The 8515-nt window shown below is 35.4% G+C and overlaps 1 long non-coding RNA gene across 1 annotated transcript; it reads right to left on the bottom strand.

The window, feature by feature from the left end:
- Positions 1 to 210: 210 nt before the first annotated feature.
- LOC148801330 (uncharacterized) lies at positions 211 to 1635 on the bottom strand. The gene is made up of 3 exons (XR_016084428.1): positions 1179 to 1635; positions 788 to 1078; positions 211 to 687 (listed from the first exon to the last, which is right to left on the bottom strand). It is a non-coding gene; the product is annotated as an uncharacterized LOC148801330 (long non-coding RNA).
- Between the last annotated feature and the right edge of the window lie 6880 nt (positions 1636 to 8515).

The following is an 8515-nucleotide window of genomic DNA, read 5'->3' as shown; positions in this document are numbered from 1 at the left end:
TTTGCTGTTTTTTTTACAATCTCTAGCTGTATCTTTCTATTCTAAATTAATATTTCAGTTTTTCTGTTACTGATCAAAAAAAAAAAAAAATTGCTTATCATGTTACTTTGAATAGTAAAAGAAACAGGGCCTTTTACCTCTTCTGACCGCACTATATAACCCTCCCCCTCCCCCATAACAGAAATATTTTCTTTCAATTCAGTCCTACATCCTAAACATCCTAAAGACCACCACTTTATATTACATTCTATCATTTATGGGCGATAATTGGTGACAGTTGCTGCATTACATACTAATACGATTATATGCCCATTACTCCCTCTGTCTCGGAATCAAAGCATCTACTGGCCAACATAAAATAGAGTTACACATAGTACACCTTTACACATATCATAGAAAGATCATTCGCTATGATCTTTTACAATCTCAACCCAAAACCATAAACTGCATAAAAAAATGAATTCAAATTCAACGTTTACGCATTCAAGCTGCAGATCCTATAATAGTACTCACCCGAAGGAAGACTTCAAAATCCTATACCTCCTCGTCCGTGTCCCGATACGATTCGATCAAACACGCAGCCCTCTCTTCCTCAGTCAAAGACTCTCCAACGGTTTTCAGCTCCGACGTCCTGGAAAGCAAGTTTCTGATTGTCACTCGCCCGATCTCCCTTCTCATTGAGAGGAACTGCAGAAACCAGCCGCCAAATCAAGAAAATAGACAAAACATCGAAGTAACCCACAAACAAGAAAGCTACTTGGGTTTTAGGGTTTTGAGGATTACTCACATAGGAATTCAAGCTGCGAAGCTCCACCTGAGTGAACTGGCTCTGGAGCCATGGATCGCCATTCGCAGGTAAGTCTGAGGAAATCGAGTGGTTTTGTTCTCTGTTTTCTCTTTTCACCCGAAGGAAGACTTCAAAATCCTATACCTCCTCGTCCGTGTCCCGATACGATTCGATCAAACACGCAGCCCTCTCTTCCTCAGTCAAAGACTCTCCAACGGTTTTCAGCTCCGACGTCCTGGAAAGCAAGTTTCTGATTGTCACTCGCCCGATCTCCCTCCTCATTGAGAGGAACTGCAGAAACCAGCCGCCAAATCAAGAAAATAGACAAAACATCGAAGTAACCCACAAACAAGAAAGCTACTTGGGTTTTAGGGTTTTGAGGATTACTCACATAGGAATTCAAGCTGCGAAACTCCACCTGAGTGAACTGGCTCTGGAGCCATGGATCGCCATTCGCAGGTAAGTCTGAGGAAATCGAGTGGTTTTGTTCTCTGTTCTCTTTTCTAAGAAGCACGATATCGAACTCTTGTCTGAATGGACCAACTCTTATATAGAAATTAATCGATGATCTCTTGCTCTCAAGTCGATTGATAAGGATTTAGACCGTTACAAAATCAATTTAAATGACAGGGTAAAGCGTAGCAAAGATTGCAGAATAAATACCACGATTCTTACAACGGTATATTTAAAATTCTAACAGAATTAGTCATCGAGCGGTGGTGGCCTTCGGGAATTACCGTGTCCTTCACCTCCATCCAAAGTAGCCAGACAGAAATACTTATCAAAAAGGGAATAAGCAGCCAGACAGAAAAAGAGAACGGAGTGGGGAGAGGGAATTTTCAGAACGTCCGAAGGCTGTTCATTGGCCGGGCTCGGGCTTGCGTTTTGTCAAAATTCCAATGGGCCTAGACAGAAGCCCGAGTCCGAGATAGTGTAAAGTTGGGACCGAAGTCCGGATTGTGAGAGTCTACGTTTTATGCACTCGTGGGTTTATTGGATACGTGATCCCACCATTCAGAAGCGACCACATTGGCATTTCAACAAAAACACTAATATTAACGGGTGTTCAGCCATTAGCTGAACAAACCCGATTTAACCACCCGCAAAAGGACAAAATTCAAAAACAGGGCTTCTTTCAAAAGTTTTAAGGTCATTCGAATTCTCCCCTCCCCATCTCTTGTCCTCATCTTTTTCGAGCCCCAACCCGAGCATCCCGTTGGCCACTCACCACACACCGGCGCGTTGGACTGTGGAACAGAGTGGTGAGAGGGAATTCTGAGAATGTCCGAACATAAAAGAGGGACTCTATCATAATACAAGGTATGATTTGAGAATTCAGAATATGACGAAAGTGTCCCTTACATAACTGTTTAATTTCTATGACAAGTAGGGGTGTACATTCGGTTTGGTTCGGTTCAAACCGATGACCTAACCCACTACTTAGTTTGGTCATATCCCTCAATTGAACCGAACGAAACAGGGTTTAAACTGAACCAACCCATACCGTATTTAAAAAATACAAGGACTGAGTTAGTAGAAAAAGGGAAAAATCAAACAAGAGTTAGTAATTAGTAAATACTAATTAGTAATTACTCTTTGATAGTTTGACTCCTAACCCAACTCGGGCACTCCAATGTGGTTGTCTTTTGTGTTTCCCACTTACTAGTTACTAGTAATTACTAAATACTAATTAGTAAAGTAGTAATTAATTTAAATTAGTGTTCTTATTTAGTATTGATACTAACAAAAATTCCGATTGGACTCAATGCCTAAAGGGAGATTTAAGAAAAAGAGTAAAAACAATAATTAAATTAAGGGAAATTTTCTAATTAGTACCGTATACTTTGGGCCTAGTGTCACTTTGGTCCCCAAACTTTAAAACATGACAACTCAATACCTTAACTTTCAAAATGTGCCAATCCAATACCTGTCGTTAACCAGCCCATTAAACAGTCGTCAAGTGGCATTTAAAAAGACATAAACACCATTTGAGTGTCATCTAATTGTCTTTAGCAACCATCCAAACGTTGACCAAAAATGAATAGTCTCAAATCATTGTCTCTTCTATTCATGAAAGTTGGGGTCATGTCTTAGTGGGCACTATAGTGACTCCAACTTTCTTGAATAGAAGAGGCAAGGATTTGACACTTTTCATTATTTTATCAACATTTGGATGGTTGATAAAGAGAATTAGATGACACACGAAAGGCATTTGTGTCTTTTTAAATGCCACTTAACGCATGGTTAATGGCAGGTACTGGATTGGCACGTTTTGAAAGTTCGGGTACCGAATTATCGTGTTTTAATGTTTGGGGAGTAAAATGACACTAGGACTAAAGTACAAGGTAGTAATCGAGAATTTTTTCCTTAAATTAGTGAAACATAATACAATTAATATAAATAATTAATTATATAATATACAATTTTATATAGTATAGTAGTTTGGTTTTCTGTTCGATTTTATTAAATTTTTAACACATCAAAAACCGAACCAAACCAATACCTGAATTAGCTTATTCAGCTTGGTTCAGCTCGTTTTTCGGTTTTTTATCCAAATTTGAACACCCCACTTTCCAAGGGAGAGGATTAGAAGTGTAAATCGAGCTGTTCTGGGCCGTAACAAGATTTTGGACCAACCTGCACACGGGTCGTGCTGGGCACAACACAATCATGTGGATCATTCTGGGTTGGGGGTTTCAAGTCCATAAGCCTGCACGGCACAGCCCAACAAGTAGCACAACCTACAAGCCCGCAATGGATCGAGAGTAGCCCATTCGAGAAACTAGCCGTTGGGGCCCTTGGGGGACCCCCCCCCCCCCCCCCCCAAACATCTAGTTTCAACTTTTTTTCAAGGGGCTTTTACAGACATACCACCTCGATCAACAACTATAAGCCTATAAATAGCTAGTTTGGGACAATAATGCCCCTTCAATAACTATATCCTATAATTATATATCAACTAGTTTGAGACATTCGGGGCATTTGGGTAAAGTGATAGATACTTTACAATAACCAAAATACCCCTCTCAACAACTAAAAAACTGATAGTATTTAGGGTATTTTAGGCAATTGAATTATTTTCAATTCCTATAAATAACCCTATCCTCCACTATTCTCACCACACCAATTTAGCAATTCTTTTCTCAATTCTCATACTCTCAGTCTCATCTCATACAATTGCATACTGTCATACACTTAGCAATTTAGGAGGCTTTGAGGCTTCAACCGTTAAAATCAAGTTGAGATTCTAAACAAGTAATCCGATCATGAAAAAATTGCAATTACATAAATTTTTATTTGTTAGAATTAAAAAAAATGGTTGGCTCCTCCTCCTGAAACCAATTCCCTAACATTAAGTTCACTAGCCTGATTTAGCAAATATTTAAAATAGATAAAGTTGAGGGGAAGAGAAAAAAAGCCATTTGCCAAAAATGTAGGATTGGCTTTAACTTTAGTAGCAAGGGTAGCATTAGGCACTTGGATAGACATTTGCTCTTCAATGAGAAACAAGAAAAATACATCTACTTCAAAGATTATTTGTTAGATGTTAAGGATAAATTACAAGACAAAGGAGGTCATGACACTACTACACTTGATGAAGCTGATGATTAAAGTCATGGAGATGGAGTAATTTTTTTCAATTTTATTTAAATTATTTGCTATTTTTTCAACAATGTAATTTTTTATTTTCAATTTATAATTTTTATATTTTAAATGAAATAGAATTCCTATTTTTTTACAATTTGTTATCCATTTTGTATTTTGGTAATTTTTTTTCATTTCTTTGTTAGATTTTTTGTTTTTTCAAAATAAAATGTCAAAATGACAACAAAAAAAAATCAGTATGGGCCTTTCTGGCCCGATTCGGCCCAGGCACAAAGCCCGACCCATATTCCCAATCGGTACGACTTGTAGCTCGCTTGTCCCAAACTTGCACGGGCTCGAGTTGTGGGTCGTGTCTGGCTAACCCCACAAATTATCCCACGGGAGGGAAGAACGGTCCGGCTCGGCCCACAGGCCAACATGACACAATCTGCTCTTTGTGCGGTCTACATGCGGGTAGTGCCATGCTGGCCCAACATGACCCGATTTACACCTCTAGTTAGAAATCAGTGTTGACGTGGCACTGTCTGACCCGTTGGACCTAGACGCTCGAAACCAGTGACCTATGACCCAAAGGCAAAAACGTTTTAGCCTTCGAGTCGGTTTTTAAAACATTACCTTTTTTCCTATTTTGAAACACTGGTAGATTTTTTTTCTCCGGTCCTCAATCATGACGAATCCACATTTGAGGTTGATGGAACAGGAAAATCAAGGTATAGTGTCACACTCTCAACTCAGATGGATTCTGAGATTAAAACCTTTTGCAAACCTTTTTCATAAAATAATATATACTACTTTAAAATAATAAAATTACATTTATTATTGGGACGGGACAGGTACATCCTATCCCACACCTCACTAAACATATTAGTTACCCTAAAAATAGTCTCCGATAGAGAGAGAGAGAGAGAGAGAGAGAGAGAGAGATAATTTGTTAGGAAAAAAATAATTAATTAATTAATTAGTTAATTAAAGAATTCAATAAATTAAGTAAATAGAAATCTATGGATAATAATTTACTTAATTTTATAAAATAGATAAATCAATAATTAACTTTAACAAAAAAATATAAATAAATATTCACTTGTGATTGGTGCAAGACTAGTCCAAGCTATCCCCAACCAAACTTGCATCATTGACAACCGTAAATATTGGTCACAGGTTGAATTAAATAAATAAAACTTTGTGGAGAATAATTTATTTAATATATTAAAACAAATAAATGAATAAATTAATTTAGTAAAATAAATAAATAAATTTTCAGTTATTGTTGGGACAAGACATGTACAGCCTATTCGACACCAGAACTAATACGTTGTTCATAAATTAAATCATTAATTAGATGAACAATTAAGTTATGTAAATAAATAAAACCTATGGGTAATAATTTACTAACTTTTGGAAAAATAAATAAATATCCAAACTATCTAGATCTAAACCCAATCCATTGACAACCCTAAATATGTAACTCAGGAGGGAGGGAGAGAGAGAGAGAGAGAAATAGTTTGTTTATAAACTAAAATAATTTAGTAAGTTCAGTAAATATTTTTTAACTTAATAGCATAACTATATTAGTAATTAGGTGAGAAAATGAGAGGAACAATGAATTTCCTCACCATGATTCGGGCTCTATATGAACTTCAGGCTCATGCTCAAGATGTAGGCCCGAAGTTCAACCTGGACTCAAACTTGCGTATAAATATGTTCTATTGATCCTGTTAATAATTTTAAACCAAGTTGAGACCTAACCTACTAATAGCCCTAAATATTAGGCTTAGGGAGAGAGATTGAAATAACTAAATAGTTAAATAAATTATTAATTACTTGAATACTTTAGTAAATTAAAAAATAGAAATCTATGGATAATATTTTACTTAATTTTGTAAAATAAACAAATCAACAATTTACTTTAATAAAATAACTAAATACTCATTTATTATTGTGTGTCGGGTTGAATCAAATAAATAAAAATTTATACATAATAGTTTATCTAATGTATTTAAATATATAAATGAATAATTTAGTTTAGTAAAATAAATAAATAAATAAGTTTTCATTTATTATTGGGACGGGACAGGTACATGCCATCCCACTCTAGACCTAACTTGTTGATAGCCCAAAATAATTTGTTAGTAAACTAAATTATTAATTAATTGAATAATTTATTAAACTAAATGAATAAAATTTGTAGATAGTAATTTAGTTAATTTAGTAAAATAAAAAATAAAGAAATATCCATGGTATCTATGACGTCCATATAATTGGTTATTACAAATCTATTCATTAGTAAAATCATCTAGTGAGTACAGACAACCATAAGTTGTTGAATCAAATTTTTATAATAAAGATACACCACATTCTTGCAATCTGGAAATATGCTTGCAGATCATATGGGTAAAGTATGTGAACTGCTTTCAAAATTCACACTTGCAGCAGATTGGGCACCCATATTGACAAGAAAAGCAATACATACCCCTACCCCTAATGTTTCATTATAAAGATGAGTCTTAAACGAAATAAATCCATTTAAAGTAATCAAATAATAACAGCATTAGAAGATATTTACACTTGCAACAACAGATTGAGTGCCCATATTGACAAGAAAAGCAACCCATATTGACAAGAAGATCTTCACACAACATTAAACAAGAATAAATCCATTTCAAAGCATGTGGTTAACTTTCAAATGTTTCTTTGCTAGTGTTGGTATGGATTAAAATTCTAGTACTTCGTCAACACCAGCATGTGGGCACAAATTCATGACAGATTGCATTTTCTTGGTCTTTTACAAGCCAACAACCAAGTTGAGCATATCTCCAATTAATAACTAATTGCATTCAATCTCATCCAAAAACCCAATGGAAAAGATTTTTGTTTCAATTGGTAATTTTTTGAGGAGTTAGAGTAATGTGTCCAACATTGATTTGTCAGAAAGATGTGAATAAAGTTTTGGACAGGGTCATTATTGCTAAAAATTCATGACTATTAGCAATCCGCAAACCTTTTCCTTCTGAACAATTAAATGACCAATGAAAATTAAGAAGCACCGGTGAGAAAATTGGACATACTGATTTGTACTCAAAAGGGAGCTAGAAAGTTAAAAATCTGCCCAGGGAGAGGAAGAGAGAGAGATTGCACAAATGAACCAAAATTCAAAAGGAAAAAAAAAACCACGATATTCAAGCATCTAACAAATCCCTAAAACTATCTCAAACATCTATTAATTGTTGCAAAATACAACCAACAACAGTTCTTTGTCTAATTAGGAAAAAAAGGCTAAAAAAGGTATTATAACAGATTTATTAAATTTAGGCAAAGCACATCAATCTGAACCAACTCAGATTACAAAGAAAGAGAGTACTTCCCTGTCAAAATAAAATTGAGAATCAAAAGCATTACCTGGTAATCTGATTCCATCATCACCAACAAGAATAATAATCTCCTTGGCCAGGCTCAACTCAATATTTAAGGCCAATGGTTGGGTTGGGCTCGTACTTGGGCTTGAATATGTTCTTTTGCAGGGGTGGAGCTAGAAAATTTTCATGAAGGGGCCAAAACGTAAGGTGAAATTTGGGGGTCTGGGGGGAATAAATATGGATGGTTAAATGAGGGACACCCCATTGGGGTGGAGAGTGGGGAGGGGAAATTTTAGGGGTGCAAGTCGGATTGTCCCGAGTTAACTATTTACACTGTTTCGGGCTCAGGCTTCAGGTTGGGCCTATTGAAATTTTGACAAAATCCCAACCCTAACCCGGAAAAGTTGCACCCCTAGAAAATTTACATGGAATAGTGGGGATTTTTTGGCCACAGGGGAGCCATGGCTCCCCTGGGTACCCTGCCTCCACCCCTGTTCTTTTGATATAAAGACAAAGCCCAACCTGAACTTGGCCTAAATTAGATAAATATTTTTTTTTAACTTAATAAAATAATAGATGTTTATTAATTGGCATCATTACAAATAATTAGATATTTATCAACAATTACATAAGAGGGATTTTTAGCAATTTTTTTAATAAAAATAAATAAATAAAATTATTTCACTTAATAATATAAATATATAAATAATTATGCAATTATTTATTAATTAATTGAATAATTTAGTTAAGTAAAAAAATAAAATCATTA

Source organism: Nelumbo nucifera, chromosome 3 (genome assembly GCF_055504915.1).
Source record: "Nelumbo nucifera cultivar China Antique chromosome 3, China Antique-T2T, whole genome shotgun sequence".
NCBI classification, from domain to species: Eukaryota; Viridiplantae; Streptophyta; class Magnoliopsida; order Proteales; family Nelumbonaceae; genus Nelumbo; species Nelumbo nucifera.
This window is presented reverse-complemented; position numbering and strand designations above follow the sequence as displayed.